Consider the following 27,446-nt stretch of genomic DNA (forward strand, 5'->3'; position numbering starts at 1 on the left):
AGAGTGATAATTCAGTCTGTAACTCCAGGATCAGTGGTGCCTGCTTCAAATAAGGACACTAAGTAAACTTTTGCTTGTCCTGTCTGTGTCTGGGCCTTTCTCTTGGTGTAAGTGCCAGGTTTGGGGATTATTTTTTATAAACTTCCTAACTAATCTGAACCTTTTTATCTGTAGTTAGGGGTAGACACATCCATATACTTTAAAACCACATTTTTATATGTCTGCTGTACTTCCTAATCAAAATAATTCAGATTGTCATTTCATTATAATTCATGAATATTTAAGATATCATTAAAAATATGTTATTAATAATTTGGTAGGAGTGTAGATATGAAGTCACTAAAATTCTTAATGTTAGAGCCTGATTGATAATGCATCATATTCTCAGGAAGAATTTGGAGATTTAGGGCCTCGTGCTCATAATCTATGCAGAACTGGTTATTCCTAGCTGTTATCCTTGGTAATAAAAACCAGGGGAAATAAAAGCTTATGGTAAGTCTAACCAATACATTTTAGGACATAAGTTCTCAAATTTAGCTGCCTCTTAGCTTCACCTTGGGAGCTTTAAAAACTCTATACCCAGACTGGACCCCAGACTAAATAACCTTGCACCCCTAGAAATGCTGGGGTGTTTTTTAAAAATTATTATTAAAGCTCCCAGGTGATTCCAATAGGCATCAAGGCTGAGACCCTTGATTCAGGCCTTGCTCTTCAAAAGTGTGGTCCATGGACCAGCAGCATCGCCTGAGAGCTTGTTAGAAACTGGAGTCCAGGGCTCTACACTAAACCTATTGAATTGCAATCTGTATCTTAACATCTCCAGCTGATTGCTGTGTATAATCAAAGCTGATAAACATAAGCAATAGCTTATTCTCCCTGTGCTAGTTAATCTCTGCCTAGGGTTGCCAGCCATAGAGAAAAAGATTGGAGTTTTAAGATCTTTTAAGAGCTAAACTGCCAATATTCAATTACATTATCTATATAAACTGTCAATATTCAATTAAATTATCTATAAAACTCTAAATGAAAGCCTGTTTATATGTCTATAACATTTAAAATATCTTTAAGAATTTGTATTTTTAAAAAGTTACATATTATACCAATACCATTATCAAGAGTATAAATCTTCCTAGATGCATAGGTGTAAATATCAAAATAGTGATAGGAGCATGTAAAATACAAAATTAATTCAAATAATTATTTTTTACTATTCTATAGAAAACAAAATGAACCATAGGTCTCTGGAAATCATGCAGTAGTTTAATTCCAATTGCTATTCATTAATAAGGAATGACGATGGTAACAAATGGAAACACTGTCAGTAACATACCTCTCAAATTAATGCAGTGTTGTACTGTAAGTTTCCATTTACCATAAGGTGCTTGTTGTAAACAAAGATTGCTACCCTCACTAGGCTCAATAAATGAGAAGTTTGCAATTTGTTTCATTTTGTTCCAGATATGAATACATATAAAATTACGTTTTGCTATTCCTGGTCTATTATATGTTAAATATTTTGCTAATTTTACGTCTGGACTGTTGATGCTGGATTTCACTTTCATTACTCCCTTATATACAAGTTGGATTCCCCCCCACCCCCAGGTGCCACTAGAGTAGCTTTGTAAAGCTAATTTTCTTTTATCTCTAGTTACTTTCAATCATTAACTTTAGTTTCCTTCTTTAATCCCTGTAACCGGATCTCAAACTCACAGTATCTTTAACAGAAGTGACTCATAATTTTTGCAGTTCATATATTCTGGAACTGAAATTCTCTGTGTTGCTAAAAAAAAGTACACGGATGAAATGGTGTATATGTGAATTCCCCAAAGTAGAAGCTGTTTGTTGGGAAGGTACTATTTTGCTTTTAAATCAGATGGTTTTCCAAGTAAATAAAACTGGCAGTTGGTATTCAGTATCGGGATATGTTGAATTACATGTTGAAAAGGGTTTTCTAAGGTGTTTCTTAGAGTTTGAGGAGAGAGAAATTCTTTCGCCTGTGGCCAGAGCTTAGATATGAGGCATCCATATTTATATTACACCAGTCATCAAGGGCAGTACATTTAATTTTATCTGTTCATTTTTTTAGTACCTGTTTGAACCAAGTACTGAGCTGGGTTTAGGAAAGAAACATGTAAACAAATCACTGGATAAAAGTAACTTGTAGAAAGTATGAGAGGGCGCAATGTTGCAAGGGGTCGCTTTTAGAAGGAACTTTATAGAGCAAGAGCCAGTAGATGTACTTAAAATGATAAACCTGGAGAAGTTATCAGGAAGAAGAGGAGGGCAGGGCAAGTGTGCTAATCACATTAGACCCTCCATGCCACAATAAAGAGTAGGTTCGACCATTATGAGAAACCACTGAAAAGTTTAAACAGGAGAACGGCATGATAAACTTTGCATTTCGCAAATATCACTGTTTGGCAGCATCAAGGATGCATTGGAGGAGGCAAGGTTGGAGGCAAGGAGACAGATTAAGAGAACACTTATTAGAAAAATTTAAGAGGAAAATGATGACGGTCTAAACAAAGGCAGTAAGAATGAAAAGTCAAGAGGAGGTATTAGGAGATAGGCTCAGAGGGACGTGAGGTTTGTTCAGAGTTATGGAAGGAGTAGAGTCTAGGGGTAAATCTCAGATTTTTTTTCTTGACTGGTGGGAGACATGAGGGCATAATTCAGACACAAGAAAAACAGGAAGAGAAGCTGACTTGCAAGGAAGAACAATAAGTTCAGTTTGGAATCTTTGGTTTGAAGTGCCTGTGGGACATCTATAATGCTTTTCCACCAGACTGTTATATGCTTACTTACTCCCTTCAGGTTTTTGCTCAAAATATCACCTTCTCCATGAAGTCTTCCTAAACCAGCCTTTTTAAAAAATGTACCTTCTCCAAGATTCCCTTATCCTTCCTTGTCTTATTTTTCTCTGTAACGCTTAATTTCACTTAGTTGTTTTGCTTATCATCTATCTAGAATGTAAGCTCCAGGAAGGCAGAGATTATTGTCTATTAGGTCATTGCTATATCCCCAATGCTAAGAACAAACCCTGGTACAGAGTAGATGCGCCAAAAAAAAAAAAAAAAAAGACTAAATGAATGACCGAATGAATCAATCTCCGGAAGAAAGTCCCTTAGGCAATTGTGCATACAGTTCTGAAGTTCAGGAAAAAGCATTTGGCCGGGGATAATAATACAAGAAATGTTCAGCATATAAGCAGACCTGAAATCATGGAGAAAAAAAAAATGACCTAGGAAGTATTAGTAAAACTAGAAATAAAAGAGGGCCAGGCATCAAAGCATAGGGAAACAGCAATATTTAATCTCTTTAAATGCTGCTGCATTCTCTATATTATCACAAAGCACAGGTGTTTATAGATTTCAACACTTAATATAGTCAGATAATTATTTTTCCCCTACATATCTCTATAGTGTACTAGAGATATACAAGTAGAATAGCTAAAGTATTGATTTCATAAAAAGCTCAATTTTTAAAAGTTCTTAAGATAAAAATTTCTAAGTCGGGGGGCAAAAACCAAATTACTTTTGTTTATGTTTTTTAAGTGGATCTTAACATACATGTACATTTACTAATTTAGTGTATGAAAAGTTAGTTTTAAAAAAAGATATATTAGGGGGTGATGATTTAATTTATTAAAAGATTTTTCTCAGGATCCCCATAGTACAGGGATTATTAGCAAGCTCTGTTTCATTCAGGTCGAAGGGTTACTGCTATACGGCCCTTAGCCCTCATGTCTCCTACCCTAATGTGCATCTTTGATTCCCTCACCACTTCCTCTTTTACTCCCTGTGGGACCACAAGTGTCAGAGTTGTGACATAAACTTAGCAAAGTTATACCTGTTCTAAAAATTGATTTTGACCAGCCCATAATTTTGTTGATACACATTTTTCAGCAAATGAGTTCCCAGTTAGTGAAGAACAACTAAAATGGGGATGTAAAAGCAATTATAAAAAGAATAAACAATTTCAGATAAAGTTTTTAAAGCCCTAAATAAAAGTTTTCTTCATATTGATGTTAGCGTATTTAAACTTTGTGCTGTGATTCAGTTTACATATTTTAGAAGATTTAGTAGTTTAGAAAAGTGCTATTCAAGATTTTCATAATGCATTGTGTGTATTGCTGATGAATTCTCAATTTAGAAGTTTAGTGCAAAAGTGTTACAGAAAAGCCAAAATGGTTTCTAACGGAGTTGTGATGCAAGTATAATACTTCTGTGTATCAAGGATGCCTTACTTAGAAAAGATTCAAAGTCAGCATTGCAGCTAATTAAGATGTTGGAGAATAAAACCTCTAGTAATGGCCTAGAACAACTTGAGGAGTTACTTAACATCATCAAGTAGCAGGTAAACTTCACTAGAAATAAAAAAGAAATTGGCTAAGTTCAGGAAGGAGATAGTTAAATTAGAAAGACTATGAAAAAGCATTGGCAAAAGATATTTGTTAAGCTGAAGTGGAAATGATAAAATCCCATTCATCATGTTTCTTTACATGGCAAGAATTCTGCCTTTTTGGGAAGTGTTTGATACAGCATCACCATCTCTATTCTCATCCATATTTTAGAGTGTTCTTTGTAGATTTCCAAGTATACTAATTGAAAGATAGCCCATTTATTTTTCAGTATTTAACTTCTCTATCTTAAGAAACATGTTAGTGTATTCTGTTGTGGTAAAGAACACCGGGAAGGAAACTGGGATATTGTGAATTTATTCATTTAAATTTAGGAGAAGCTAATGTGTTTTCTCAAGGAAAATCCACTTTTGCGTGCAGCACTTTAGTTGTATGCAAGTCTGCTGACACTATCATTTTTGCTTTTGACAGTGAATATTTTAATTCTATAACATTTGACATCAATATGGGAACGTCTTATATTTCTAGATGCCAGTTGCTAAAGATTGTGACATTTATGACAAATTGTAGGGATTTGGATTACCGGTCTTCTTTTAAGTTCCCTTTCCTTCATCCCTTAACATTGCCCACATTCTTTAGAATGCCTGTTTTTCTATAACGTAGGAGACCTAGAGGACTTAGAGCTTATTTCAACTTAGGCTGCCACATTTGGTTCCAAAACACCCAGTACTGAGGCAGGGCAGTATCTGCCAGACAGCAAATACCAGAGAACAGTGTCTTTGCAGCCACACTGCCTGGCCATGCACAGAGTTGGCACCACTGTCCCAACTCCAGGAATGGACAGCCTGTTAAAATAAAAGGAACCACGTGCTTATTAAAGACCAGACCTGTGGGAAGTGCTTTAAAAGGAAATATTTAATTCTTTGAAGAGTCCTATGAGAAAGGTTTCATCAGTACTATTTTCAGGTAAGAAAACAAAAGAGGTTAAATAATTTGTCCAAAGTCACATCGCTGGTGGCTGTGATAAGGTACCCAATCACGCAACTCCCTAAAAATATAAGAATGCCAGTCCATTCCTCAATTTTCTGTTTGGAGTAGGTCAAATGCACCTAGAAATAGAAAAATTGTTTGGTAACATTAAATTTTATGTAATCGGCCAAAGTTTGTGGCAGTCATTTTGTATGTTTTTTTATTTACCTACCACTGTTATTTTTCATCTCTCATGAAAAATCAGGAACTCAATCATATGGCATTCTAGTCTGAAATATAGTTGAGGATTAGAAAGTGTACAGAGACTGTTGTAAGTCTATATATTAAACCAAGCCCCTCAAGCCTTTACTCAGCATGTTACTATTTCACATTTAGTTTTAGCAAGCTTGTTTTTAAAAAAAGTTTTAAGCCTACTGTCTTAATTCATGCATTATTCTAACATAGTAGCACCTTAAGTGGCAGAAACTATGCTACTTCGGTATGCAAAGATGAATTAAGATATGTGTCCGTGGTTTTAATCAGCAAATTAGATATCAAGGAGAGATGACCACAAATGGCCAAGCTGACAGGGAGGTGACTGCAGTGAGAAATGACAGCTCAGGTGGATCCTGAATCACCATCGGAAGAAAAAAGTCTAAGGCTTAGAGGCTTTCACTGGGGCCTGAGGACATTACTGTGTTATAATAGCTGGTGCTCATATTGAGGAAAGGATTGAATTACATTCAGTGCATTACATTCAGAAGTCAAGGAAATGTATTGTCTTTCAAAATTACTTTTCTCCAAAAATCATTAAAAGATAGTCGAACTTAAAGAAATCTTTAGCTATCTGCCATACCTAGAATGACAGTTCCAGATAGCCAGAGTTTTACCATACCTTAATAGTCTTAATAAAAAAACTTAAATAGTTGTTGAAAAATGAATACTTGTTAAAGAAAAACATCCCAATAGATTTTAGCTGTAAAATTTATTCAGAGGTAGGAGGTCCTCTGAGTTCAAGTCTAAGTTCCAGAAGTTTTATGTCTGGAATTTTTCGTCAAGTCCTAGTGTAAACATCAACTAGAAATTTTTGTTTGACACCAATGTGAAAAATTGCTCTGTGGATATAAAACATTTTAATCTTGTGTTTCAGCTCATTGATCCCGTGACCATAATTTAGAGTTTTGTCTTCCTCTCCAAGTATATTGTTGACAATGGTAGAAGTCACTTTTTTTTTTTTTTTTTTGTTGAGGTGGAGGAGAGGAAGATAGAAAATGCATTGTAGTACACGGCTCTGAATCATTTAGAATCATAAAAGGTTAATGCTGTATGGAAACTTTTATGTCATCTGACCTACTCACTTCATGATACGGGTGTCAACTGAGGCCCAGAGAGTGTTGGTAACTTGCTCAAAGTCGCTCAAACAAGAGTTTTTCATAGAGTCCACATTCCTGTGTGATCCATCCTATTCCAATTTCTTAACGCATTTTCTTGTCACCAGTGCACATTGGGAGGCAGTTGGGGTAAGTGAACAAAGACCAATATGGGATTCTAAAAATGCCCTAAACCCTCCTTTATCAAATAATTCTTCATCTTGGGGCAAGACAGTTTCTCTCTCAGAAGCATCACTGAGACTCAAACCCAGCTTTGAAGTCCATTTGTCCATTCTTTGAACAACTATTTGTCTTCTGCTAGAGAAAGACTCTGCCTCCTGCCTTTCTTCTTCTGAGAATCATTTCGTTCTTCTGACAACCACTTACTAAATACTATGTGCCAGGCACTCTGCCAGCCCCCAGAGATATGAGGTGAATAGAGAAGGTCACAGTCCCTTCCTTCAAGGGAAACCCAGTCTAGGATGGGGAAAGACAGAAAGAAAACAAGCAACCATAGCACTGCAATAGGTACAGGAATAAGAACAATGTGGGAAGCTGAGAGCTCAAAGGGTGCTCTTAGCTCAGCCTGGCTTCACTGAGGAGGTGCTATCAGAGCTTAAATTGGTAAATTCCAGAAGCTCACACTGATCTTGCATTAGTTTCTAGAGAAATGAGGCAAAGGAGACTGAAAGCATTCCTCTCAAATTTACTTGGTAAAATTTTTTTCTTCTAAATATTGGTCCCTGTAATCCCTAAGCTCTCTCTAAGCTCTGCAGTGAAGAGTCAACAAACCTGAGAAGAGACATCATGGAGAAAGGAGGTTATGTTGCTTCCTACTCTCAGAAAGAAGTGAAAAAGGCATCAGTGGAATCAGAAATACAAACAGGAGACCATGACTGAAAAGAAGAGAAAGATGCCAGAACCATTGTATTTTCCATATTTTTGTTATCTCCTGTTTCTCTCTGGTGACTTAACAGCAAACCAATTAAACCAGAAAAGAGAGCTTGTTGCTCAGTAAGCGGGGGAGCAGGACATCATGTCCTCTCCACAGCCATTCTTGGAAAAGAGGATGTCCAGGGTAGAGCGGGTGGTGGTGGCCTCCTCGGGGAAAGGGAAGCAGGCTTCTGGGCCTGCTGTCAAGCGGGAAGTGCCAGAGAGCTGACTTGGGCCTGGGGAAAGCCCAGAGGCTGACCAGCAGGAAGACCTGGGGTCTTTCCTATCTCTCTATTCACCATTTTATCCTTGGTATAAAATTCAGGAAAATAACCTTCATAAACAATAACAACTTCTCTCCTAAGTAGTACATTTTACTAAATGGCCAACATGGATTGGGTGTGGTGGAAGGAAAGGAAATTTTCTGAAGAAGGGAGAGAAGAACACAGTCTATTTTATGAGGAGGAATGAACTCTGGGAATAGTGCTCTGACCCTGTGTGTCTCAATGGTATTCTCAGCCTGGGTGAAAGGAAGTGGAAGAATGTGTGGAATGTGGGGAAGTGGGAAGAGCCGAGACACAATTAGTTCTCTTCCTCATTAAATGTAGGAATATATTTTTAAGAAAATGGGTCTGTTACCACTATAGTAAATTTGGGCCTAACTCCTTGCCTAGAACTTAACAGAGCTTAATAAGTGTTAGAATTTTTCCTGCCTTTCTGGGAATCATTTTCACCCTTATCTCTAGCTCTTCTACTCTCTCTGGGTCACAGTAAAATATAGTGGGAAATGGTGTGAGTAGACAGGAAATGTGGAGAAAGACCCGGCCTTTTTAATAATGGTTTGCTGTAGATTTTAAAGCTCTTAGATTTGCGTTTGATGCATGGGTTCCCATATGTCCTTCTAAATGAATTAGAAACTTTAATTGTCAGAGTCAAGAAAGTAATACAGCCAGATTTTATACTTGAGACTATAAAAAGGATGTTGCACACCAAAAATTACAGTGTAATTTACATGCTGTTTGCTACAGTTACAAAAAAGACTGTATATAAGCATTTGCAAAAGCATCGCCTTTCTGAGTAACTATGAATCACAGAAGAAGTCATCTATGCCATTCTCAGAGGACTCTGGCTGTGGTAGGGCAGACATGAGAACTGGCCTGTGAATCAGATCAGGATGTGCCCAGGCCCTTCCAGTTGGTTGTGTGACTTGAAATCATTTCATCCTTTTGAACCTCCATTTCTTCATCAGTAGATTGAGGAAAGATGGGTGACACTTGATTTCCTAGGCACCCTTGCAGATCCCTGATTCTACTTGGTGCAGTAACAATAATTGTTTGTTATCTTTAAAAGTGGTATCTCTCCAGCAAAATAAATCTTCAGTGACTCTCAGGTTAAAAAGAATCTATTTTGCACCATATTCCAAAAGCTGCCAAATTTGGGGTTTGGCTGCCTGCTAAAGAGAGCAGCCTGCTAGAAGGAGCAAATTCCAGAGCTGAGGGTCATTTTTTTACAATGCTTTGCCAATACTCCCATATTTTCAAAGTTGTTGGGGGCCTTTAAACTTGAGCATCAGGAGAGAAACAGTTGTTTAAAACACTTTGTCAATAGGTACACAAAAATTTTCAACTGTACAAATATTTTTGAATAGTTTGCCACATTCCAATGACATGCCAAGTTGCACAGTCCTGCCACTTTCCTCCTTGTTATTTTTCCTCCCCTATCAACTTTGCTTGCTGTCCCAAAGAACTAGGTAATGAGAAAACACAGGTCTTTATTTTTACCGGAATGTTCTTTCAGTTTGTTCTCAAACCAGGCAGCTAGGGGGTTTTAAAATCACATGGTGACTGGGCCCACCCCAGGCAATTAAGTCAGAATATTTGGGAAAAGGAATCCAAGCATCTGTACATTTAAAAAAAGCTCCCCAGGTTTTTCTTTCTTTTTTTTTTAACTTTTTATTTTTTATTTTTTTAACATCTTTATTGGAGTATAATTGCTTTACAATGGTGTGTTAGTTTCTGCTTTATAACAAAGTGAATCAGCTCTGCATATACATATATCCCCATATCTCCTCCCTCTTGCATCTCCCTACCACCCTCCCTATCCCACCCCTCTCGGTGGTCACAGAGCACCGAGCTGATCTCTCTGTGCTATGCGGCTGCTTCCCACTAGCTATCTATTTTACATTTGGTAGTGCGTGTATGCCCATGCCACTCTCTTACTTCGTCCCAGCTTACCCTTCCCCCTCCTCATGTCCTCAAGTCCATTCTCTACGTCTGTGTCTTTATTCCTATCCTGCCCCTAGGTTCTTCAGAACCTTTTTTTTTTTAGATTCCATATATATGTGTTAGTGTACGGTATTTGTTTTTCTCTTTCTGACTTACTTCACTCTCTATGACAGACTCTAGGTCCATCCACCTCACTACAAATAACTCAATTTCGTTTCTTTTTATGGCTGAGTAATATTCCATTGTATATATGCACCGCATCTTCTTTATCCATTCATCTGTCGATGGACACTTAGGTTGCTTCCATGTCCTGGCTATTGTAAATAGAGCTGCAGTGAACATTGTGGTACATGACTCTTTTTGAATTATGGTTTTCTCAGGGTATATGCCCAGTAGTGGGATTGCTGGGTCATATGGTAGTTCTATTTTTAGTTTTTTAAGGAACCTCCATACTGTTCTCCATAGTGGCTGTATCAATTTACATTCCCACCAACAGTGCAGGAGGGTTCCCTTTTCTCCACACCCTCTCCAGCATTTATTGTTTGTAGATTTTTTGATGATGTCCATTCTGTCCGGTGTGAGATGATATCTCATTGCAGTTTTGATTTGCGTTTCTCTAATGATTAATGATGTTGAGCATCCTTTCATGTGTCTGTTGGCAATCTGTATACCTTCTTTGGAGAAATGTCTATTTAGGTCTTCTGCCCATTTTTGGATTGGGTTGTTTGTTTTTTTGATATTGAGCTGCATGAGCTGCTTGTAAATTTTGGAGATTAATCCTTTGTCAGTTGTTTCATCTGCAAATATTTTCTCCCATTCTGAGGGTTGTCTTTTCGTCTTGTTTATGTTTTCCTTTGCTGTGCAAAAGCTTTTAAGTTTCATTAGGTCTCACTTGTTTGTTTTTGTTAACGCTCCCCAGGTGTTTCTTATCTGACACCAGGTTAAACCTTGGCCCTTCATCACCTACTAGGCCAGTTGGCCCTAAAGTGTTCTGTGGCCACAAAACCAGTCAGGGTCTGGCTACGAAAAACAGATGGAGCATAGAAAAAATTGTGAAATTGTAGATTAATTATCCCCACTACTGAAAAGGCAACTTTAAAAAGTTGATGAGGGGAGTGTATTTCTTTAGCTTTAATGCCTCATTGCAAGATTTGACTATACCTTATGTATTTTGCCTTGCTATAATAAATTCACAATTAGGATTGATAGTGACTATAATAAATTCACAATTAGGACTGATAGTGAATATTTATTGATGTACATATATTGCTCAATATAGTGAAGGGGATTACAAAAAAGTAGCTCCTTGAAGGATGGAGCTTATAAATCTTGGGATGCAAGAATTATGTAAGATGGAACAAGACGGCAAAATCATATATTTTACAGAGAGTGAAAGCTAAAATTGTTGGCAACAGGAAGATAACACAGTTGAGTGGAATCACCTAAGAAGGTGGTATTTGAGTCTGGGGCACCTGAATGTCTTCTTTCACTCAATCAGCAGGCAGCAGTGGTAAGAACATTGGCTCTTAGCTGGAAAATCTTAGCTCTACTACAGATGGGCTCTGTGACCTTGGGCAAGTCATGTTACCTTTATGATCCTCAAATTTAGATTTATGAGCTTTAATCTGTAAAATGGAAAAAAAAATGATAAAACTTTCCTCATAGAGTTGCAAAGAATAAATAATATGATTTAAGCAAAATACCTGGGAATTAATAAGAGCTCTATTTAACTGAGTTTTATTCCTCCTTCCTGTTGCATCTGTTTGCCATACATACCACTTGGGCACCAGATCAGCCATGGAGGTGTGAGGCAAAAGAAATGCCTGAAGTTTCTTCCTATCATAAATCCCTACCATCTGCCAAGGATGGTGTTATAACCAGAAAAAGTAGACCCACTCCGTCCAGTTACCCTCAGCAAGAGACGGGCTAGCCGATCGTTTTCAGTCTTTATCATATTTTTATTTCCTTATATTAGGATACATACTGCATGTCTCACCTCATTGCACAGAGGATGGAGGTGAAAACTGTACTTTTGTAAGTGATAACAAGCCAGTAAGGAAGAGGAACATAGAAAAGCATATTTCATTCTCTACCTCTGCATCTTTATTTAGAAATTAATTAATTAAAAAAGAAAAGCACATTTCACTTCATGCCAGGAACAGTAACCCCTTCAAGGACACCACTGTGTGCACACAGAGAACCATAACTACCCACCTAGGAGGTCCTGGCTCTGTGTACTGAACCACAGAAGCTCATGTGGCCCCATGGTGCTGAGGTTGGATTTATATCAGCCATAACCCACCATTACACTTCCAATCAAACAAAATTAATATTAATTCTTAGGTTGAACAATAGGTGCTGTCTTTTCTTCCATTTAGTCACCTTAATTCCTGTGGTACCTGTTAATGATTATTTGAATATCATTCTTCCACTGCTCAACTTTCCTTGTCTGGGTGTTTCAGCCATATGTAAGTCATAAAAAAATCACAATTCTCTTACTACTTCTGAGTCAGTTGCAAACAACAGAAAGCAACTCTGGTAATGGAAGCAACAAAAAAATATTTTAGGAGAAGTTGAGGAGGCCTCATATAGGAAGAGAAAGAGGAAGGCATAGTCAAATCTCTGCTGCAGAAATATCTGTGTAGGACAATGCAGCTGATGGAATCACCACCCCCAGACAACCACCACCAATCCACTGGACTTAAAACTCAACCAGAGATTCTGAGAGTAATATTTAATGTGCAGGAACATCAGGTTGGCCATCCAGAGGTCACATGTTCACCTTCCCTGGACCAGGAGGCAGGATGAAGGACTGTTCTGTACTCCTTTACTCCTCTGTATCCTGAAATTCCACCCCTTTCCCCAGCTAGGAAGAGTGTGGATGCTGGAGACCTAAAATAAAAGAAAATACCCACGATTTTAGAACAGTAGGAATAAGAGAACTAACATTTACCCAATCCCACACAAGGCAGACTCTATACCGTGTTAGAGGCACAGGCCTGCAGCCAGATTGGCGTTGTTCAGACCCCAGCTCAGCCATCTGCTGGAAGAAGCAAGGGTGATGCTGAGCCTGGAACCCATGTCCGCCCGACTCTAGGGCCTGGTGTCCCATCACTAGTTCATCCAGTCCGGTAGGTTTTAACTCTTACATTCTTCATCCGAGCAGAGATGCTAATTAGCTAGGAAAACCTTACCCTGAATCCCTTTCAGGCTTCATATCTGCTTGGGAAAAAAAAAAAAAAAAAATTACCTAACCATATAAAATAGTTGAATAATTGGCACATTTTTTTTCTTTTATGTGACTACTTCCCTTAAATCTTGACTTCAGTCTTGCTCTTGGGCTCCTGATATTCCGATGGATGTCTGATTCACCAGCAAGAACTTAAGAACCCGTCCTACTGATAGATTTAAAATGGTGGCTTATTTAAATAGGCAAAGTCAGTCAGCGGATCACTAAATTTTTAGACTGGGCAATTCTCAGTAGGAGATTCAGTGTTAGTCCCGAAGCACAGTGGAAGTTCAGGAGACTCAGGTAGCCCCTGGCTTCTACAGTCACAAGTCTTGAGGTCACCTCAGGCCACTTACATTTCTTATCACTGCTTTTCCCCAGCTGACATTTGGCTCTGGAAGACAATGGAAGCCAGGAAAGAGGAAGATGATATTGTACCTCCCCACTCCCAACACACACTTGTCCTTAGCCTCAGCATTGTTTTCCAATCCAGCTGTCAGACTTCACGCATGGAAGAGGAGGAACTAGCAAACATATCCAGATTTCCTCTTGGGCACCAAATGCTAAGCAGGGTAGGCCACAAAAATTTTAAAGAACAAAACCCACCAGCATTTTTACTCTCCTACAGTTAAGCCTCAATTTAGAGGTGAGCCAAAGTTAAAAATATAAAACATATAGCAAGTGCTTCTCTTCCATCTTCCTAAGGTTGTCAGATTTAGGGGCTGGGGGGAATAGTGAACACGAGAGACCTATTCTAAATGATTATTCATTGCTTACCTGAAATTCAAATTTAACTGGCTGTCTAGCAGCCCTACACCCCCATGTTCATGGCTTTGGCACCACTGGCCATGATTGGCTTTGGTTGGAGTGATCTTTGCTTGGATGGAAGTTGGGAGGAGGACTAATGAGTGTATTCCTGCCCAAGATTGGTCTTGGCTCTAGTTTTAGAGCCTTTGTTGGAAGAATGGAGAAGGGCTGATCTCTTCTGTGTGAAAAACACTGACCTAAGCCTTTCAACAATAGCATTAGATGTAAATAAATGTCTACTTAGCAGTCACCTTTTCCAGATGATCCTAATATCCTAAAATAAAAAAGTTATTACCTTTCTCAATCCAGTCATCTGAGACTGTTACTCCAGAGAGCTGCCTAATTGCAAGATGTCTTTACAGTAGTAGTAGTTAACGTTTATGATGCAATTTGATAGTGTGAGGTTATCTTACAAAATTAAATTGGTAATTACAAGTAGGCTTATACTCTTGATAAATTAAGGAAGATTAATTTTAAATGTATCGCCAAACATAAATTAAGTCACAAAAACTCCATAAAGGTAGGAACAACATACAACAGGGAGACACTATTAGGTGGTACTTAACAGAAAGGCTCTGGAGTTAGACCTCCTGAATTCAGTATCTCTAGTAAGGACTATTTCAGTGACTGACTTCGGTGTCCTCACTGGTAAACTAAGTGCCAACCTAATAGGGTTTTTTTGAACATTAAGTGAGGTTTTTGGCGTCTTTTATAATGATTGGTCCAGAGTAAATGTTCAACACATTTTACCTGCTTTAGATGGTATATTGAAAAATTTTCTCCTTGGGACTCAAAAAATATCCATGAACGCTGAGCACATTTTCAGTTCTGAAAGGAAACCAATGTGCCAGCAAAAATAGAAACAGATATCCTTGTTTTCAAATAAAGACAATTTCTTTATGGGAAAGATGAACATTAATGATACCTTACGGACAGTTGAACATAGCTACTCATAGTCAGGAGCTTAAACCATCAAGTTAGTGTTTATTTCTATTAACCTAAAATAATTTTTCTTGAGTCATGGCATAAACTTTTCATGTTTCCCACCCCCCGCCACCATAAACACACTAGAAACTATCATTCTTAGGCAGGGATAGGGAAGCTGGGGGGTATTGAAGGGACTGTTTTGTGAATTAGATAGTCAATTAAGAAAGGGCTCGCTCACAGACTGAAAGAGAGTTGAGGAGGCCTACCATCAGCTGCCCAGGCCAGCTCTCAGAGACCAGAGTCCTGGTTACAGAGGAAGGACCCTGAGGCCATGTCCAAGAGGAGCAGTCCTCAGAGCCTCGTCTTGCATATCTCCTCCTAGGGTCTTGGAGGCTGAACCCTCCCAGAGAGATGGCAAAGCTCTTTTTTCCAATACTCTGCATTTTTGGAAAGTGGTATGTTTACTCCCTCCCAGGCCTTTTCACTTTTATTCTGAATCACAGGAAAAATCATAATAGTAAAATCTGTCCGTATTATGACTGGTTACAGCAGATGGGGATTTTCTTCGAAGTTTTCAAGGAGTGTCACCTAGCAGCTGGGTTCCTTTGCCTGGATAGAATTGGCTCCCTAAAAGCAAAAAGAGATGGAAGCACTTGGGGTGATAAAATTCTGTCAGTTTGGAATCAGTCTAGAACAGTTTAAAACCTCTCAAATCCAACGCATTCTAAAGCTTTAAATGCTATCCACTAAGAAATCATATCTGAGGAATTTTTTCCGTTAAACATTTAGTCTGGTTCAGACATAATAAGATATTAATCTTTTCAAAACTTGTTTTCCCTTATTTGGCTTTCTTACTTTTTCTAAAAAGTAAGAGTTTAATGTACTAGAAGTGCTGAATACAAGGGGTGGAGTAGAAAGTACCCTGGGCTTGGTTTCAGGAGAACTAGGTCCAAACCTGGATTCCATAACTAAGTGATTTTATGACCTTGGGCATCACTAAGCCATTGTGAGCCTCATCTATAAAGTGGGGATAATGCCACCTGGAAATGTGGGGAACACTAAATTATGGAACTTTTATGTAAGCACTCAGCTCACATAGTAGGTGCTCAGTAAATTTAAATCTGTGGCCATAGGGGGATCTTATCACAAGCATCGTTAGAGCTTCTTCTTTAATTAAGTGTGAAATGAATGTAATTTTAAAGCTTTTATGTCCTGATCAAATAGAGATTATGATCTTCTTCTCGAAGAAACTAAAATAGTTTGAGAAGACAGACATCATTCTAGGGTAATAATAGAAATGCAGAAATGGACAATTGTGCTCTAATGCATCAAAGATTGAAAACAATGCAAAGTCAGAATAACATTTGTTTCGTCTGCCAGAATCTTACCCTATTTCTTACCTTCGATTTGTTTAAGTATAGGAGATTAGGATGGTACAGACTTTTGAAGATCTAAACTATTTGTAAATATGTATCTTTGCATATGCAAATTATAATATACATATTTTAAAAGGTTGTTCCAACTTTATTTGTAGCAGAGATCAGCAAACTTTTTTCTGTGAGATGATGTATATTTTTTAGTCTTTGCAGGCCTCAAAGACTCCTTAGTGATTACTTAACTCCCACAGTCTCCTTAGTGATTACTTAACTCTGCCATTGTAGTGCAAAAGCGGCCATAGACAATAGTAAACTAAAGGACATGGCTGTGTTACAATAAAACTTTATTTACAAAAACTGGTGTTGGGTGACATTTGCCCCATAGGACAGTTTGCTGACCTTTGGCCTAGAGCATGATATAGAGTCTACTTACAAATTAGGCATAAGTAAGATAATTTATCCAAGGAGAAAATGTGTATGACTATATATTCATAAGTTATTAATTCAGCACTTATATAAAAATTAACCTTATTATATACATTTATTTCTTTAGCATCATGGCTTGCTGAGTTTAAAAAAATAGTGTGGTTATCTAATATATTCAGTTGAGATGCTGGTATGTAAATCACGTTGGAATCAGCTTGCATTTCACCAGTACATTTTTTTTTAACATATTTATTGAAGTATAATTACTTTACAATGTTGTGTTAGTTTCTGCTGTATAACAAAGTGAATCCGCTATACATACACATATATCCCCATATCCCCTCCCTCTTGTGTCTCCCTCCCACCCCTCTAGGTGGTCACAAAGCACCGAGCTGATCTTCCTGTGCTATGTGGCTGCTTCCCATTAGCTGTTTATTTTACATTTAGTAGTGTATATATGTCCATGCCACTCTCTCACTTCATACCAGCTTACCCTTCCCCCTCCCCGTTTCCTCAAGTCCATTCTCTACGTCTGCGTCTTTATTCCTATCCTGCCCCTAGGTTCTTCAGAACCTTTTTTTTTTTTTTTTAGATTCCATATATATGTGTTAGCATACGGTATTTGTTTTTCTCTTTCTGACTTACTTCACTCTCTGTGACAGACTCTAGGTCCATCTACCTCACTACAAATAACTCAATTTCATTTCTTTTTATGGCTGAGTAATATTCCATTGTATATATGTGCCACATCTTCTTTATCCATTCATCTGTCGATGGACACTTAGGTTGCTTCCATGACCTGACTATTGTGAATAGTGCTGCAATGAACATTGTGCTACGTGACTCTTTTTGAATTACGGTTTTCTCAGGGTATATGCCCGGTAGTGGGATTGCTGGGTCGTATGGTAGTTCTATTTTCAGTTTTTTTAAGGAACCTCCCTACTGTTCTCCATAGTGGCTGTATCAATTTACATTCCCACGAACAGTGCAAGAGGGTTCCCTTTTCTCCACACCCTCTCCAGCATTTATTGTTTGTAGATTTTTTGATAAAGGTCATTCTGACTGGTGTGAGGTGATACCTCATTGTAGTTTTGATTTGCATTTCTCTAATGATTAGTGATGTTGAGCATCCTTTCATATGTTTGTTGGCAATCTGTATATCTTCTTTGGAGAAATGTCTATTTAGGTCTTCTGCCCATTTTTGGATTGGGTTGTTTGTTTTTTTGATATTGAGCTGCATGAGCTGCTTGTATATTTTGGAGATTAATCCTTTGTCAGTTGCTTCATTTGCAAATGTTTTTTCCCATTCTGAGGGTTGTCTTTTCATCTTGTTTATGGTTTCCTTTGCTGTGCAAAAGCTTTTGTTTCATTAGGTCCCATTTGTTTATTTTTGTTTTTATTTCCATTTCTCTAGGAGGTGTTCAAAAAGGATCTTGCTGTGATTTATGTCATAGAGTGTTCTGCCTATGTTTTCGTCTAGAGTTTTATAGTGTCTGGCCTTACATTTAGGTCTTTAATCCATTTTGAGTTTATTTTTGTGTATGCTGTTAGAGAGTGTTCTAACTTCATTCTTTTACATGTAGCTGTCCAGTTTTCCCAGCACCACTTATTGAAGAGGCTGTCTTTTCTCCACTGTATATTCTTGCCTCCTTTCTCAAAGATAAGGTGACCATATGTGCATGGGTTTATCTCTGCGCTTTCTATCCTATTCCATTGATCTATATTTCTGTTTTTGTGCCAGTACCATACTGTCTTTATTACTGTAGCTCTGTAGCATAGTCTGAAGTCAGGGAGCCTGATTCCTCCAGCTCCGTTTTTCTTTCTCAAGATTGCTTTGGCTATTCAGGATCTTTTGTGTTTCCATACAAATTGTGAAATTTTTTTGTTCTAGTTCTGTGAAAAATGCCCTTGGTAGTTTGAAAGGGATTGCACTGAATCTGTAGATTGCTTTGGGTAGTATAGTCATTTTCACAATGTTGATTCTTCCAATCCAAGAACATGGTATATCTCTCCATCTGTTTGTGTCATCTTTACTTTCTTTCATCAGTCAGTGTCTTATAGTTTTCTACATACAGGTCTTTTGTCTCCTTAGATAGGTTTATTCCTACGTATTTGATTCTTTTTGTTACAGTGGTAAATGGGAGTGTTTCCTTAATTTCTCTTACAGATTTTTCATCATTAGTGTATAGGAATGCAAGAGATTTCTGTGCATTAATTTTGTATCCTGCTACTTTACCAAATTCATTGATTAGCTCTAGTAGTTTTCTGGTAGCATCTTTAGGATTCTCTATGTATAGTATCATGTCATCTGCAAACAGTGACAGTTTTACTTCTTCTTTTCTCATTTGGATTCCTTTTCTTTCTTTTTCTTCTCTGATTGCTGTGGCTAAAACTTCCAGTACTGTGTTGAATAATAGTGGTGAGAGTGGACAACCTTGTCTTGTTCCTGATCTTAGTGGAAATGGTTTCAGTTTTTCACCATTGAGAATGAGGTTGGCTATGGGTTTTGTCATATATGGCCTTTCTTATGTTGAGGAAAGTTCCCTCTATGCCTGCTTTCTGGAGGGTTTTTATCATAAATGGGTGTTGAATTTTGTCGAAAGCTTTTTCTGCATCTATTGAGATGATCATATGGTTTTTCTTCTTCAATTTGGTAATATGGTGTATCACATTGTTTGATTTGCGTATATTGAAGAATCCTTGCATTCCTGGGATAAACCCCACTTGATCATGGTGTATGATCCTTTTAATGTGCTGTTTCACCAGTACTTTTTGAAGTACTGACCTGGAGCCATGCCTACTTGCACAATAGGCTTTACTGTTTCCCTGTGGTAGACAAATTTCAAAATTGGACTCAAACACATTACACAAATGTCCAGTACAGGATTTCCTTCTGCTGCACAAGAATATTTTGTGAATTTCCTGGGAAGTACATTCAAGGATAGCCTACCTGAGTGTAACTGAGCCATTGTGTTGTAAGGAATTTCCTGCAGGGATTAAACTGGTTAGCTTAGACCTCAGTTTTTTATATAACTATTTCCCTCATTCATCTTTAACAGTGCCTTTTAAGAATGTTTTTCTATGATTCCTTTCTCCAGGAAGAGATTGAAAGTAATGAAATACCTAGACCATCAGAGAACTTTGAGAATTAGAGAAGGCTAGAGCATATGCCCCTTTTGGCCAGAATAATGAGAAGCCAACTCAATCCTCAGTGCCTTAATAAATCATCCAACATTAACATGCACATCAGAAAGGCAGCCAGTCTCTCACCATTTCGAGTCTAATTCTAATTTTATAAATTATAATTCTATTGTATTTTGAGAGTATCTAGGAATCAGAAGTTTTATGCGAGAATAATAACAAGGTAAATATGGTTAGCTGTCAGAAGACCCCAAGATATCGGTGTCTTAACACTGACTTTATTTCTTTCACATTTCTCAGTCCAGTGTGGGTGGGGTGACCCCGCTCCATCTTGTACTGTGCCGTTGGGAACACATGCCTCTAAGATGACAGCAGAAGGGAAGAGAAAGGTGTTGGTAGGAAATGGCATACCTGCTCTTAACTGCCTTGGCTGGAGGTGACACATTCTCACTTCTGCTTATCATTCATTGACCGGAACCAGCCCATATGGCTCCCACCTCACTGCAAGGAGCACTGGGAAATATGGAGAAGCACATGGATGTTTGGTCATAATTGGTGAGGCCTGCCACAGAACAACACTTAAAGCACTTGGTTCTTGTGCTGAGTCGAAAAAGCAATCAGATAAGGACTAATAAGAAACTTATTATCTCAGTTTGTATTTAGTTGGTTTTGACAAAGATACAAGCTGATAGGATGTTTGCTGCATTCTCTGATTATTTTCCTATTTTAAAATAGTCTGCTGTGTTTACAGTTCTCTACCCCTTAACTTAGTGGACAGATAAAGCTCTTGTCTAATTATGTAATCCTTAATATCTGTGTCATTAAACTGATACTTGTCATATATTTCTTTGTAGTGATAGCCTACTTTCTAAGTGTGTGTGTGTGTGTGTGTGTGTGTGTGTGTGTGTATGTATCTTATTTCTCCAGTTGTAATCACTACAGGAAGACTATCAATGTGTACTCAATAAATGTTGGTTGATTAATAGGTAAAGACAATTTTATATACACCAGGGAATATGGAAACTTATATTTGGTAAACTTTGGTACCACCAACAGCATGAAGATTAAGGGTGACTGCCTTTAGTTTGCATTTCTAGACTGCTTAGGGATTTTAGTTTCTCAAAGTATGTCCAGTGAACTAAACTGGGAGGTCTGTTGTGGAGTCCAGGAACCTACACTAGTAAAAATAAATATGTTTTTAGGCTGCTTTTTCCCCTAGTCTGAGTGAAAGTGGTCCTTTTGAAATCCATAGAAAAGACTAGAGTATTCTATTCGGGTGCATGTTGCTGTAAACACATTACCTCATACATAATTGGTAAATGGGGCAATGATGTCACTCTAACCCTCTAGTGCAGTTTTCCCCAACACCTTAATGTTTATGCCACCAAGTACCAGCACCTGAATGCCAATTACATTAAGAGCTGGACACAGCACACATGGACTAACACAGTATGTACACAGTGCCCATTCTCCTTGCATTCGTCCTCTTGGCTTAGTATTTCCATGTACATGATTTCTTGGAAGAATTTATTACCTGGTTGGCCCCAACTCAGTTCATTTTCCCCTTGTTGCCATAACTTTGCAGCCTCAACATTTTCTTGCTCCCCTCCATGAAAGACCCATATTTTGTGTAGCATTTATTTGTTAGGAATTTAACATGCCTTTAGTATTTTTAGTATTTTTTTGTGTGTTGTTATTGGTGTTGTTGTGCTTTGGCCAAAAAAATTGTGTAGGTTTTGAGTAGGCTGCCCCAAACCTATTTTTACTGTAAGCTCTATTATTTTCACATTTGACTTTGTAGAAGACATGAGGTCGCTTGTAGGAATAACTGTATTACATTATAGTGAACAGACCTATATTCTTACAACTTCAACTGCATATATTTTATGGAATAAAGAATGTCAGTAACAAAATTGGCACTGCGCCCATTTGAGACGTCGCCATGTGGAGACAGGTTTCTGATCTTTTATCCTTTACGTGTTATAGTGCTTTAGAATTCCCAAATGGTGTTCACGTGCAGAATCTTACTTCAGTCTCAGAACAATACCACAGAATCACTATGAACATTAATACTTGAAGTCTTGGAAATTGTGGCTCAGAGGAGAGAAATAGTCTGCCTAAGGTAGATTGGTGACAAAGTTCTGGTTATAATTAGATATTCTACTCAAATAACTATATTTTTAAAAATTTTATTCTATTTATTTTTTGTACAGCAGGTTCTAATTAGTTACCTATTTAATGCGTATTAGTGTATACCTGTGAATCCCAACCTCCCAGTTCATCCCACCACCCCCACCCCCCACTGCTTTCCCCACTTGTCTCTATTTCTGCCCTGCAAACAGGTTCATCTGTACTATTTTTCTAGGTTCCACATATATGCATTAATATACGATATTTGTTTTTCTCTTTCTGACTTACTTCACTCTGTATGACAGTCTCTACGTCCATCCACGTCTCTGCAAATGACCCAATTTCGTTCCTTTTTATGGCTGAGTAATATTCCACTGTATATATGTACCACTTCTTCTTTATCCGTTCGTCTGTTGATGGGCATCTAGGTTGCTTCCGTGACCTGACTATTGTAAATAGTGTTGCAGTGAACATTGGGGTGCATGTGTCCTTTTGAATTATGGTTTTCTCTAGGTATATGCCCAGTAGTGGGATTGCTGGGTCATATGGTAATTCTATTTTTAGTTTTTTAAGGACCCTCCATACTGTTCTCCATAGTGGCTGTATCAATTTACATTCCCACCAACAGTGCAAGAGGTTTCCCTTTTCTCCACACCCTCTCCAGCATTTGTTGTTTGTAGATTTTCTGATGATGCCTATTCTAACTGGTATGAGGTGATACCTCATTGTAGTTTTGATTTGCATTTCTCTAATAATTAGTGATGTTGAGCAGCTTTTCATGTGCCTCTTGGCCATCTGTATGTCTTCTTTGGAGAAATGTCTGTTTAGGTCTTCTGCCCATTTTTGATTGGGTTGTTTGTTTTTTTAATATTGAGCTGCATGAGCTGTTTATATATTTTGGAGATTAATCCTTTGTCCATTGATTTGTTTGCAAATATTTTCTCCCATTTGGAGGGTTGTCTTTTCATCTTGCTTATAGTTTCCTTTTCAGTGCAAAAGCTTTTGAGTTTCATTAGGTCCCATTTGTTTATTTTTGTTTTTATTTCCATTACTCTAGGAGGTGGATCAAAAAAGACCTTGCTGGGATTAATGTCAAAGAGTGTTCTGCCTATGTTTTCCTCTAAGACTTTTATAGCGTCTGGCCTTACATTTAGGTCTTTAATCCATTTTGAGTTTATTTTTGTGTATGCTGTTAGGGAGTGTTCTAATTTCATTCTTCTACATGTAGCTGTCCAGTTTTCCGAGCACCACTTATTGAAGAAACTGTCTTTTCTCCATTGTATATCCTTGCCTCCTTTGTCATAGATTAGTTGACCGTAAGTGCGTGGGTTTATCTCTGGGCTTTCTATCCTATTCCATTGATCTATATTTCTGTTTTTGTGCCAGTACCATCTTGTCTTGATTACTGTAGCTTTGTAGTATAATCTGAAGTCAGGGAGTCTGATTCCTCCAGCTCCCTTTTTTTCCCTCACGATTGCTTTAGCTATTCGGGGTCTTTTGTGTCTCCATACAAATTTTAATATTTTTTTGTTCTAGTTCTGTAAAAAATGCCATTGGTAATTGGATAGGGATTGCATTGAATCTGTAGATTGCTTTGGGTAGTATAGTCATTTTCACAGTATTGATTCTTCCAATCCAAGAACATGGTATATCTGTCCGTTTGTGTCATCTTTGATTTCTTTCATCAGTGTCTTATAGTTTTTTGAGTACAGGTCTTTTACCTCCTTAGGTAGGTTTATTCCTAGGTATTTTATTCTTTTTGTTGCAATGGTGAATGGGATTGTTTCCTTAAGTTCTCTTTCTGACCTTTTGTTGTTAGTGTATAGGAATGCAAGAGATTTCTGTGCATTAATTTTTTCAAATAACCATATTTTGAGCATCTATTTTATGCAAGGCACTGGAGATACAGAGATAAATAAGATGAAACTCAGCTCTCCTCCAGCCCACTTCTTCCACTGATGTGGGGACTCTTCACCTTGGGCTGGGTGGGCCCCAGAGAATTGACTCAATCCCAGAGAGGCAACAGCATTATTAGTTTCTTAGAAGAGCTGGCAACTGAGTACGCTGGCTGCTTTGTGCAAGGCTGTGGGACACTTGGGTGTCTTCTGGCCAAGGGGCCTCAGCCTGTTGCCAACTGGAAGTCTGTCACGTGACTCTGCTTCCTCACCAGTCCCTATTCTAGCCTCTACCCGTGACTTTGATTTACCCAGTGGAAACACAGCTGCAAGACTGCAGAAGTCCTATTGCCTCTAATCTTTCTGCTTTGTATGAGCTGTAATTTCATCCATGGATGCATAGTGAAGATGGCTCATCATTGCTTCATGTGCTTCCTCGTCTGGGACAGTAGACAGGGAACTCAAATAAGAGCAAGGAAATTGTTTTCTCCTCCCAGTCGCATCAGTAAACTAGCCGTGGTATCTTAAGCAAGGTATTTCAACTGCTTGGGCCTCAGTGTCCTCATCATTTAAGGACACTCTCTATTTAGATAGTCTAAATAAGGCTTTTCCCAGATGTTGCCTTCTGAGATTCCTCAAGGGCACACTCGGGTTTACTCAGTGTGTGCTCAGAGGAGGGCTCCAAGGAGCCAGGTCCACAGAGCTTTATGGAGAGTGAGGTCTTGATGGTGCCCTGACTTTCCTGAGATCGTTCTGTATCTTAGAGAAGCCTCAGAGCTAGTTACAAACTGAACAATCACAATGGCAGCACCTTATGTGTATGGAGTATTTAAGCATTTTAAATGATCACGTATTTTTTAAAAACATTTAAAAAACCCATTATAGAAAGTACAGAACTGTTTAAGATACAGAGACATTAATAAAGAAGATAAATACGTTTGAGGGCAATTCAAATTATTTTTAATGAATAAAATATTGGAGAAAATCATTTTCAAAATTAATGAGAAAGATGCTACAATATTCATATTACTATCAAGTTCATTACTTGATTACAGATATTTAAATCCTAAATGAGCATTTAAATGTATGTACTTAGAGTGAGTGATATTTAAGCCCGTCTTATTCTCTCTGACACCCCAATCTTTTTCTGCTTTAGGAAAATGGAGGTCACCTAATTCCTGAGATCTCTTCTAATTGTAGTTTTGATTCCATGATCCTACTTAGGCAGAACCGACAACGTGTTAAATGTTTATTTACTTTGTCAATGCTTAGCCTGTGGTTGGGCATTTAAATATCCCAATGGAGACTGAGAAAGCAGAGCAGAGAATGGTGAAATACAGGCAAAGGAAGAGAAATAATTGGAAACCAAAAGAAAACAAGGAGAAAGAATTGAATGGTGCTTTTACCATATCTTTTAAATTTTTCCCACGTGCTTCAAAAATAGAATAGGTTTTTGTATGCTTGTGGTAGTCTTACAAATAAATTAAACATATCATCGGCACTTGCCAATTTATTTCACAAGTATACAAAATCTGGTTAACATGTTCTACACTCCCCAGATAGATGGTATGTCAGATGTTTGAAAAGTTATAGCTTGAAGTAAATGTACCCTACCTTAAGAGTGCTGTATTTGTTTTATATTCTCATACTTAATGATCTGTGACCTAATTTCTTTCAGCCCTGACCATGCTTTGTTCTATGGGTTTTTTAAGAAAGAAGAAAAATATATATGCACAATTATAGACCACTTATCAAAGGAATTAAATATGGAAATACATTTGAATATGTACATGGATCATCCATATTTTAATATCTATCCTTATTTGTGTTTCCTTTTGTCTCCCATTAAAGATAAAATAGCTTGGAAGGTTGTTTTCTCTTAATGGGCTGATAAGTAACCAAGTAAAACATATTGTACTTTTACCCAGTGCTCCTGGCAGGAAGCCCAATTTGCAGAATTCCCAATTACGCAATCCTATATAGCCACCAAAGAGAAGGTTTTTTTTTATTTTTTAAATAGGAAAAACAAGGACCTACGATTCTTTAAAAAGCAAACTGCGTAAAGGGTACATGGGACCCACTCTATGTATTATTTGGCACAAATGCATGTGAATCTACAGTTACCTCAAAATATAAAATTTAATTTAAAAAAGACATATCCTTGGGAATGCCCCGGTGGTCCAGTGGTTAGGACTCCGCACTTCCACTGCAAGGGGGCATAGGTTTGATCCCTGACCAGGGAACTAAGATCCTGCAAGCCGCAAGGTGCAGCCAAAAAAATTAAAAAGACATATTGTTGTATGATTATATTGGTGTGGACAAAAAATATTGCCTGCCGTATCTGTAAACAAAGGATGTTGCGGCCATCAGGCCATCAGCCACTGTAGCTGCCCCCGACTGTGCACCCTGAGGGGATCCAGGACGGAAACAAAACAGGATGCTGGCCCTAGATAGTTAAAGTGCGTATCAAAGGAAAGGTTTCAGTGAGCCCAGACTCTTGCATCTTCCCATATAAAGAAAAGCACTAAATTCATTAACTTGAGAGGTCTGGTTTTCTTTAATGAACAGTAATCTTTTGATGTTCAGACTACCTGGTTTTCGCTGCGAAAACTCCTGTATATCCTCCCTCACCTCTTCAGAGGAGTCCCTCACTCAGAGCTATCCGAGAGGCTGTGTCCCGGGCTGAAGTCCTCAGGAAGTCTGCCAAATAAAATATAATTCTCAACCTTTAGGTCGTGTATTTTGTTTCAGTCGACAGTGGCTAATTGAGCTGCTTTGATTTTTTTTATTTGTGGTAAACTATACATAAAATAAAATTTACCGTTTAACCATTTTAAAGTTACAATCCAATGGCATTAAGTACATTTACGATGTTGTGCAACCATAACCACTATCTAGTCCCAGAACTTTCCCACCACCCCAGAGAGAAACTCCATATTCATGATGCAATCACTCCCATACCTCCCTCCCCTCAGGCCCTGAAAACCGCAAATCTGCTGTTGCTATGACTATGCCAATTCTTTATATTTCGTATACATGGAATCATACAGTATGTGGCCTTTTGTATCAGACTTCTTTCGTTTTGCATGTTTCCAAGGTTTATTCATGATGTAGCGTGTATCATGTTTTCCTTTTTACAGCTGAATAATATTCCATTGTATGGATATATTATTTTTTGTTTAGCAGCTCATCAGTTGATGTAGTATTTGGGTTGTTTCCACCTTTTGGCTGTCATGAATAGTGTTGCTCTGAACAGTTGTGTACAAGCTTTGTGTGAACATATGTTTTCAATTCTTTGGGTATTAAACCTGGGGTTGGAATTATTAGGTCATATGGTAGCTCTACGTTTAACCTTTTAGAACCACCAAATTGTTTTCCTTATCAGTTATACCATTTTACATTCCCTTCAGCAATGTATGAGGGTTCCAATTACTCCAAATGCTTGCCAAAACTTATTTTCTGGTTTGTTTTAATGATCATCCTATTGGGTGAGAAGTGGTGTCTCATTGTGGTTTTGATTTACTTTTCCCTACTAATTAATGACGTTGAGCATTTTGTCATGTGCATATTGGCAATTTGTGTAGCTTATTTGGACAAATGTCTTTTAAAGTCCTTTGCCGATTTTCTAATTGGGTTGTTTGCCTCTTTGTTATTGAGA

General features: G+C 37.9%; 1 protein-coding gene across 1 annotated transcript in view; it reads left to right on the forward strand.

Annotated features, from left to right (window-relative positions):
• The window catches only part of ITGA1 (integrin subunit alpha 1), a 172,499-nt gene that overhangs the window by 13,083 nt on the left and 131,970 nt on the right, over positions 1-27,446 (forward strand). The gene's annotated exons all lie outside the window — the stretch shown is intronic.

The sequence above is a fragment of the Eschrichtius robustus genome, chromosome 2 (genome assembly GCF_028021215.1).
Source record: "Eschrichtius robustus isolate mEscRob2 chromosome 2, mEscRob2.pri, whole genome shotgun sequence".
NCBI lineage: Eukaryota > Metazoa > Chordata > Mammalia > Artiodactyla > Eschrichtiidae > Eschrichtius > Eschrichtius robustus.